Raw genomic sequence first — 10825 nt, 5'->3', positions numbered from 1 at the left:
ATAATTATTCAATTTTAAATTTGATAAATGTTGTCAACATTTCAACTTCAAATGCTTATAAAAAATAATTGTGCATATGTGTTTTTAATATTTTCAACTGCTATTGTAACAATAGTATCAGGAGCTTTGTATTAATTTTTTACACTTTTTGGCCCAATAGATAAAACTTTATTGATATTTATAGAAAAAAAAACTAAAAAAAATTGAAAACTTACAATGCCCGTAAATAGATCAAAAAGAGTCAAATTATTTTCAAAATTTTATCGTGTATAGAAAATTCTAATGTAAACATTCAGTGAAATTTTCAAGTATCAACAGTCATTCGTTTTTTAATTACAATAAAATAAGAAAATCGTTACGTAAGAAATCGAGTGAATATCAAATGTTGTAAAAATATGAATTTTAAACGCTCATAAAAATTCAATTTGAGTTTTTTAAAGACATTTTTTTTTTTTGATTAGGGTAGATTATCCTATAACGAATCTTGCATTACATTTTAAAATCTTAGTTCTAAAAAGAAAAAATTTTACGAATTCTTAACTCAAAATAATTTGCTAATTTTCGTGATTTTTACATATTTTGTCAATTTTTGAACTTTAAATGCTAATAAAAAAAACTGTGACTAAGGATTTTTAATATTTTTCAAATGTCATTGTAACAATACAGTAGGAGCCTTGTATTACATTTTCAAGTATTTTTACTCTACAAATAATGTTTTATTGACATTCATAGAAAAAAAAACTAATTAAATTAGAAACTGAAATTGTCCGTAAACAGCTCAAAACAAATCAAAATATTTTGAAAATTTTATCGTGTATAGAAAATGGAAATATAAACAACTAGTGAAAATTTCATGTATCTACAGTCATTCGTTTTAAATTTACACCTAAAACCAAAATCAATTTTCTCGAAAACAGATTTTGTGTAAAAATTCCCGTTTTTTCTTAATTTTTCTTTTGTTTTTCACGGCGCTTTTGAAAACTATTGGAAAAATTTTACTTTTGACTCCCCCAAAATACCAACTAGATTCACTTTCCTATCAGAAAAGGTACTGTTGAAGAAAATCCAAGCACTTTTACTGTCCTTAAGGTGATGACAGACACAAAAAACAATTTTTAAAAAACACATATCATTGTAAATCAATACATTCATAGTTCCATTCAGAATCTAAATAAGGCTATCCTAACCCTTAGAGAATTATGAACCCTATGTGTTGTTTGTTTTAAACTTTAAATCTTAAATAGACTATTTGAGTGAATTGATCTATATAAAGAAACCTATTTATAAACAATATAAACTGAAATGTATAATAATAATATTATAATATCTAGGGAAATTCACGGCCTTTAATTTATATTTTAATTTTAAATGAGCTATATTATGAGCATTTTAAAATTTAATATTCTAAATATTTATCACTTACCATTTTTAAAATTAAAATATCAACAAAAAAAGTATATAAGTTACCCCAGATAATATTCTTACCTCAAAGTTTGATATTAGGTCGATTCACTCTCTAATAATACAGCTGCTGAACGAAAATTGGCTATGTTGTACGGTTGTATAACAACCACATGCAGTTTCGGCATCTTCTTAAAATAAATTACGATAACATGATTATAACAATTTAAAAATTCTGCCTGCTAAAACATATAATATGTTTAGAGATAGAGACTACTTAAAATTTATAATTTCAAATGTATACGTTCGGTAGACCGTCAGACTGACAAATTATTAATTTATTATTAGTTATTACTATTTAATAAATCTAATCTATTTAATACCCAGTGTTTTTATAACTATTTTTCTTAAATGTCAAGTAGTTATTTCTTGAATTTATTATTTCAAAAAAAACTATTTCAAAAAAAGAAACTATTATTGAACGCTTTATTTAATGTTATAACTATTTGGACTAGTAAAATATTTTACAGTGGCTCATGATAGTTATAAAATTGGATCCCTAAAAGTCAAGTAAATATGGTCAACATCGTTAAATATCTGTATAATTAAATTACTCATATATTGTTTCCGTATGGTTTAACTGGGCTAGAGAAATATATGTACGGTTCATGTGTTCAAACCAAAATGCGCTAAAGAAAAATAAATATTGACTCCTGCAGCAGTTTGGTTTAAATTTTGAAAACTAATTTTAATTTGTATGCCTCGTTTCTAAGTTAGATCGGAAATTCATTCTTATTTTTTGATTCCATTATTATATTAAATAAAAGTCAAATTAAGTATATTTCGTGAATAGAAGTAAATGTATTATACATTACACAATATTAACTATACAAACAAAATCGGAAATGTATTTTCGAGTTAACCTAAAAAGTAGGCTGCCTAATCCATTAAAATATGTTTTCATAATTAATATTATTTTAGTCAATTTAAACAAGGTGAATTATAATTCTTTTGCTTTTGGTACTGTTTATAGTTCTGCCATAACAAAAATACTTTTGTTCGTGTTCTTTGATATGTGCATGCGTCTGATGTCGAATGCGGGTGAAGGTGGTGGCGTGCTGGAGTTACTCACACTAAAGTTCATTTACTACTCACACAAAAGCTGAGGCGAACACACGCGTTAAAATAATTGCCTTTCGAATAATGCTTATAAAAGGTGCGTTTCCAACTCCCTTAGGTCTAAGCAATTGATTAACAATACAATACCGATTGATAAAAATCCAATTTAATAATTAATTTAGACATAAACGATAAACGTATGTTATTAACGTTGTTATTTGTTTAATCCTTAGAAAGGTATATGTATACAAAATATGCCTTTATATAAAGCCTTCAATCTTCATATTATTTATTTGAATATAAATAATATACAGTACCTATGAAATAATTACATAATATTGATGTATAATAATTAATTAGTCTGCGTATAATACTGTATGAATGTATAGGTAAGTATTTTAAATAAATAATTGTTATATAATAATTTAATAATAAATTATAAAACAACTTCAACTATACATATTAATGTATTAAATTTTAATGGTAAGCTGATTAGTGCATATCATTATCGTGTTCGTTTAATTTTTTTATAACTGCTGAAAATACATGATAAATTATCTTAAAAATTATTCAAACCAACATTATTCAACATCAGTTAATGTGCCCCTAGAAACTATAACCGCTATTTTGCCCCTGGCGACATTATTAAAGGTTACACGTCAAACTCAACGACCACAACAACCCACTTTTATCCTACACGCTTTCAATCACCCTTGCTAAAAACTTCTCCCTCGTATACTCAGACAAAATTGGAGTAGGGATGTTTTATTATGAACTCTGGAAACAGATACGACACGTGTTATGTACTGATGGGTAAATTACTCTTCACAGTAAACATATTAAAATTTTAAATAAAATTACGATACCTATAAATTGTATAATATTGAATTTAAAAACACATTAACGATAACAATAATAATTATTATTCATATTGTATGATTCAAAGATAGGTACTTATAATGTGAATTTTTCTATTTTTTTTATAAAATATTATATTTTTATAACAGCACCAATATTACAATATTGTTGATTATGTAAATTAAAACGACGACTTAGTATAAAAATAAGGAATACATAATATATATATAAATATATATAAAATGTATATTATTTATTATCTTTATGTAGATAATAGTTTTTATATGATTAATATGTAAATACAATTTTAGTTAATTTATTTTTGTAGTTTATTCTTTTTTACCGGCTATATATTTCAATAACATAGAGTAAAATTTAAAACATAAGACTAATTCAGACCACATTGACTTTTGGCACAATATGTGGTGACCTTGTCAACTTTGTGCAAGTATAAAATCTTTATTATTGCCAATATTATGTTCTATGAGCATGACTTGATAATATTATTATTATTATACATAAAAGTAAACGTTAATTGTAGTGTTTAATTGAATAAAATTGACGATGAACAATGAAAATAAAACACTAGGTATGAAATCTTAAAAATATTTTTATTTTGCAGAACATATTTTGTTTAAAGATTAACTACAGTAAAATCTCCTTATAACGGAATCGCTCGTTACCAACTGAGTTTTCTGCTGAAGAGGAGTCTCCGTTATATAGGGAGACTAGAATATACCTACGGGATATAAGTTAAATAGGACTGTTTTTATTTTCCGTTGTAAGGAGATTTCTGCCTAATAAAGGGTCCCTTATAAAAATGTTTTACTGTATTTTTAAGTCACGCAACAAGAAGAGCTGTGAGACTTACTCATACATATTCTAAATCAGTAAAAAAAAATCAACCTTAATCAAGAAATCAACGAAATTAAGGTTTGTATCGTTGAATAACATATTATAACGTATTTATATGTAATAACTAATATGCACATCTTGCTAGGTAGGCGTTTGTATTATTAAATATAAATTAAATATATTTTAAGTGAATGTTATATATTATATTATGTACCTATTTATTAACTGTTTTGTATATGAAAGCAATAAAGCATACCTACTATAGTTTTTGATGGTGACTTATAAATTTACAATATATTATAAATGTTTTGAACTTTGAACAAATGACCGGTGCTTAGGAAAATAAATATTAACGAGTTTTAATGAATGCTCTGTCTTCGTAGAGGTATTTTTTCCTATCTGCTCTTTTAACTTAAAATTGTAGGTATCAATTACTGAATACTTACAATTTACTTTTTCACTAATTTAGATTGTAGGTAGGTGTCTATATAAATATATGTTATTGGAACGAAATAAAAACAAAAATAAAAAGGTTTTCGACGTCGGGAAATGTCAGTGGTAAAATTGTTATATAATGCAGAGCGGTTGTTTTGAAAATTTAATTCGTTTTCGTGACGTTTGGCTTTTGAGCCAATATGTCACGCTGCAGAATCTTCGCTCTCTTTATATTTTATTTTTTTTAAGTGGCTCGTTTTCTATTGTTTTGGTGTATTTTTTTTTCAAGTCTCTCTCTCTGAGCAATATAAAGAGAATGTGCCACGTAGTTGTTGAAGATTTTTATCACAGGGATTTCGCAATGGCCATAGGCAATAGGCATGTTTCATTGTCGTCTCCGGGGCATCGTTTCAATCTGCTGCGATTATTTATACTGCCATACGACTTGACGTTTACAGTTTAGACGTTTATGGTGCATAGTACAAAGGAAAATGAGGACACATTGAATAGTCAGTAATAATAAAAAAAAAAAAAATGGATACCTTCAGGTTTTACGAATGAACGTTTCAGCGTGTCGCAGCGTTGGCATCGTTTACGAATAAACCATTACACTGTCGTTGCACGGTGATATGGTGTAGGATCGAATAAACTTTATTTTTAAGCAGTCATCAGTGCTGAGGTAACAATAGTGTTTTCCATCGATAGTTCAGAATCGAGTGGATTGTACTGTGTACCTACCGGAAAACATTTAAAACTTTATGGTATCAATGTTAAGTAAGTAAGTAAGTAAGTAAAGTAGGTATATATTTTATGCCTTATAGGTTATAAGTTTTGTTAGACGTGAAGAAGAGCTCTTATAACTTTCTGAATACAAATTGCCTATAATTTTTCTAAATATTCAAACGATTTTTTCGATAACCTCCACATATTTATGTATCATTTTAATTCACGTATTTAATTGAACCAATGTTTTATGCACGGAAAAATAAGTAAGTACCAAAATCCTAACATTTTGTATACATTAATTTATACCTCATAATAACGATTAATGACTGATTCGTCCTTTCTTCTTTTTTCATCCCAATTAAATAGGTATATGTAAATTGTATTATAGGTTTAAACTACGGTATATTATAGCTATAATATACTTTGGTTTTAACGATAGGTACCCATTTAAATATTTTAGTATTATTACATAAAAAAACTTACAGATATTCACTAGGTATAGGTACAGGCCCACTATTAGTAATGTCTAAGTTATATTACTTTAGAAATAGTTTCAACTTACATATAATTATTATTATTTTTTTATTTAATTCTACTCAGTCTGAACTAAAAGTTTTAAATAATATTATGGGTTTTATTAAAAATAAAATAAATCATTTTTAATAAACCAATGTTTCATCAACTTGGCATAAATTAATTATTATATTGGATTTTTAGAAACAATTTATTTTTTAATAACTTGTACTAAAAACTGAATAACTTACATACCTAATAATATATAAATAAACAAGATGGTAGATAGAAAGTATTTATTAAATTACCTATACTATATATTACATATATAATAATTAATAACAATGAAGTTTATTACTATTTATTATAAGTTGATTCAAATTATATTTTTTTCAATATTATGTAATAGGCAAAACTTATTCAATTTGTTAGTTATTCGTTAAAGTCCTCCGCGTATAAAATATTCACCTTTCGTCAAAAGTATCTAATATTATGTGAAATTGTTAAACATGGTTATTGGTATAGGTATACTTACTACCAACTATATAATACAAATATTGTTATCTTTATCACCCGTGTTTTATTTTTGTAAAAACTGAACTTCTATATAATTTTACTGTTAATATTTAGTTTTAAATTAAAAATATGTACCTTTTAGGCTATAATTGATATATTAAGTTGATTGATTAACAAAGACTTTTTAGATAAATATAAAAAAATATCTTCATTAAATTACCTAATTACCTAATTAAATAATATGAGCCCATTTTAATAATAGAAAGTTATCACTATGAATACTTTTTAAAGCTTAATTATGCCTTTTTATATTTAATGAGATAAGTGATCATCGGTCATTACGGCCTTCCCTTTTTTGATATTATTTTTTTCCCAAATACATTTTTAGAATTTAAAAGAAATTTTTTTGTAATAATATTCCTTACAACGTTTTGCAATTGAATATCGCTGTATGCCTGTACAATTGTCACTTTATTTACACTGAGCTTTTGATTCCTAATTCACAAAAACATAATCCATCTCATTTTGTCCCAAACGCCCCTGTATAAGTTATAATTTTTTTTATTTAAATAGCTTTGTAAAATATCTTTTTTATTTTTATATCCGAAATATAAAATAAACACCGAATGACTTTTGGCTGAATAGTATTTTTATAGTATATATTAGTCTCGTGTGTATTAAACATTAGCAGCGTACAACACAACTACAACAGTAAATGGAGCATTTAATAATCTCTGCAGTTCTCTATCCCTCTCAACCACGGCCAATCTGGTCGTTTAACAGCCCAGCCGAACCACAGCAATAATAATTCGAATCGCTTTTGTTTGCAGACCATAAATATTGTCGTCAGTGACACCACCGGATTTGTCTGTGGGGACAAATGTTTATCCGAATAAACATATGAAACCCTAATGGCTCGAAGAATAGGCATTACGATGAGTTTTTACACTATTATAGCTAGCAGCTATTTGTATCCGTGGCATTCGTATAGGTAGTATTAGGTACCCATAAAACGTACCCGCGGCCATGTTTCCGAACTAAACCGGATCAGCTTCCCTCGGAAAACAACGCTCTAGGGTAACGCCCTCTTTCCTCAACTGGTTCATGGTCCGTATATGCTCAGTAAAAGGGAGTCTCCGTTCATAGGGCTATCTGATCATATTATATACATAATGTATACTATATTTTTTATGATTTATCATCCTCAAAGGATCTAATACGATTCGTCAAAACTTTTTGTATCACTATTAAATATAATTTTGAAAAAATAAAGTCCTTGCAATAGTTTAAAAAAAAACCCAAAAATTTACCGCCGGGACAATAATAATACTATGATCTTCCATTGCACTAAACTGTAGAAGTTATTAGAGGTTTCTAAAGTCCATTGTCCTTAAATATTCACATAAACCTATTGTTCATATTTTGTTCAGCACCACAAACCTAAGATATAAAACTGTAATTATTAATGACGGTAATTAATTAATTAATATAAATAGTATCTAAGTGCATCAAAAACATTGCAATTATCATTGATGAATTTATCAATTATCCACACAGTGATACCCTGTAAAGACTTTAGGCAGATCTCATTAGATATAGGTATACATTTATATTATATTTAGTCTAAAAAATGTAAACGATTAAAGTATGATCATTATAATGATGTTAATATATTAACAAGATTACCTTTTCGAATAATAGTATCCAAGGCTGATAGGTATAGCCACTAGTTTACTTTTCCCAGCTTTTATCACAACGACAAACTTATTAACTGTTAATAAGTTACTTATTAATTATAAGTTATAATCCTTTATTTTATGTAAGCGTTATGGAGTTTTTCTGAGATTATGTTATGCATGTGATCATTGGCATTATCAGCGAGGGGTTTTTATGTTTAATCCCTCCCCCGTGTTTTAGAAAAATATTTTGTTAATTACATTGTTTACTATATTATCAATACCGAAAACCAAGTTAAAATTACAATCACAATAAATTCCAGCCAAGAAAATTAAATTAAAATATTTAATTTAGTAGAGTCTGCTCATATTATTGAACACGCGTATCTGCACCCAATATTATATTTTGTTATGGACGAGTTCTGCCCACGAAATGTCTTGCCATAAAGACACACAGACACGTACCAATAGAAATATATTAAAACAGGAATGTTGTGGCAAAATTAGCCGTTACAATTGAGCGCTGTACCCGAGTCAGTTCAACGTGCCTATAGTTTCAAAAGTTTGAAAGTTTTTGTAAAAAAACTTGGTTAAGGTTTTTATGGACCACGTGTATACCACCCACGCATGATTTCAAAAAGTTAGTGTAGAATGTGGAACAAGTTGCAAATTAAATTTTGTTCTGAATAATTTTTAGTGTCCTAATTGCCAAAAAGCTTCCACTGACTATAGGTAGGTTTGAAAACTCATACAATTGTGTATTGCCAACTTTTAACCTTTAAAATAATACAAATAAATAATATTATTACGTAATCTGATCGGTTTTGTAACTATGCAAATTATTAAAAATAAACCATAACGCGTGTCGTTACGTACATGTACGCTACCTGTATTGCTATACACTTTTAAAATATAAAAACTAAACAGGTCAACCAAATATTTCAGTGGTAAGTTACACGTTTAAACACTTCACTTTAGATATAATATGTAAAACACGCAATTTATTTATAGGTATAAAAACTTATTTTTATTTGTCTGAAAATCATAACAATTAACACATTTAAAGCAAAAAACACACAATTTAGAACTTTTAATTTAATAATAACGACAATTTATGATGAAATAATTGTACACAATAAATTAATACTATTACTATATTGTCTATTTCTTTTACGGAAAAAAATCATTCAATTTTTTTATTAGAAAACCTGACGGCATTGTAAATTTAACTCATATGTTTTATAAGTTATGTTATTATTTTTCTTTTTTATGTTATTTATTGTACCTATAAGTACCTATAAATCAATTCAAAAATTATAAAAATTTTTTTACTAAAAATATTTTGAATATTTATGTAAGTACAATCAAAAATATTACTAAAATAAGTATGATATGCGATCACAATGAATTATTTAAACATCAAAATAAATACTCTATAAACATTAAAAACTTGTTAGTAACATTTTTAGAGTCAAGTGTTTGAATTTACGCGCATAAATAATTGACATATTATAAACTGAAAATAGATGATGGTCATGACAATTGACAATTGACTATTATAATTATCCTTGACCCTTTCATTTCGAGTAGGGCCTGGTTACAAATTAGATTTGAAATCAATATTGATATTTTAGTAAATATTTACGTTATTCGTTCCTGCCAATATATTAAAACATAGATATAATATAACTACATTTATACCGTTGGTTGCCATGATGACGTTATTACTGAGCTACACAATAAATTACTATTGTATACATTTTACCATAAAATATATTATATTCAAAAACAAACTTAGACATAATTTAAGATCTGCTCACAACTTAAAAATGATACATATCAGGCGTGGATCTAGAAATCTGAAATGAAGGGATGGCTACATTTTGTTACATAAAATATACAATTATAATTTTAGTATTAATGGATTATAATATATAACTTTATTGATATGATTTAATAACAATTAATAGGTATTCACAATTTTATTTGTTTTAAACTGATGGGTTATGAGGCATATGAACTATTCATTATATAAATAAATTCATAATATCATGTAACAATATCATGTCCAAAGGTCCCCACGGCCCAAACCCCTTAGTCCTCCCCCTGAAAGATCCGTGCCTGATACTTATCATATGGATAACAACCAATGAATTTTTTATACTACTTACCTGAATTGAGTATGCAAGTTTAATGTGACTGAATAAGTATTAGCCAGTAGGTATTGATTTATGAAAATAATTATTTGTTTAGTGAAAAACAAAAATTTAATTTTATAACTGACAAAAGTGGATTATTTTAGAAATATAAACGGTTCAGCAAGTAACCTATAAGTTTCTGTTTAATTTTTTTCAATACGGCTTTAAGAGGTTGATGGATTACTTTGAAAGTTTCACATATCCAGCTCACTATAAATTGAAAATAGGACGCAGGTGGTGTTTTATTGAGGTAGTATTTTTCAATAAAACTGAAAAACTGCAGTTACCCAGTATCGTAATTAAGATTATAAATAATAACAATCTTAGATGGCTAGATATTTATAATTTCTGGACGAATACTAAAGATAAAATTTCACAGATTTAATAAAATGTTTAAAACTGTCAATAATGTTTTCTGTATAATATATTATAAAGTTTGTTCAAATAATATTTTTTATCAACAACATTAAAAACCGTTAATTAGATATATTTAAAAGATCTCATTTAAATCAATAAAAAATGTAATTA

The 10825-nt window shown here is 26.6% G+C and overlaps 1 protein-coding gene across 2 annotated transcripts in view; it reads left to right on the top strand.

Moving 5' to 3' along the window:
• Nucleotides 1-10825, top strand: part of LOC100574834 — a 90138-nt gene that overhangs the window by 42656 nt on the left and 36657 nt on the right. The gene's annotated exons all lie outside the window — the stretch shown is intronic.

This window comes from Acyrthosiphon pisum, chromosome A3 (genome assembly GCF_005508785.2).
Source record: "Acyrthosiphon pisum isolate AL4f chromosome A3, pea_aphid_22Mar2018_4r6ur, whole genome shotgun sequence".
NCBI lineage: Eukaryota > Metazoa > Arthropoda > Insecta > Hemiptera > Aphididae > Acyrthosiphon > Acyrthosiphon pisum.
Note: the sequence above shows the minus strand (reverse complement) of the source record. Positions and strands in the feature narration are given on the sequence as shown.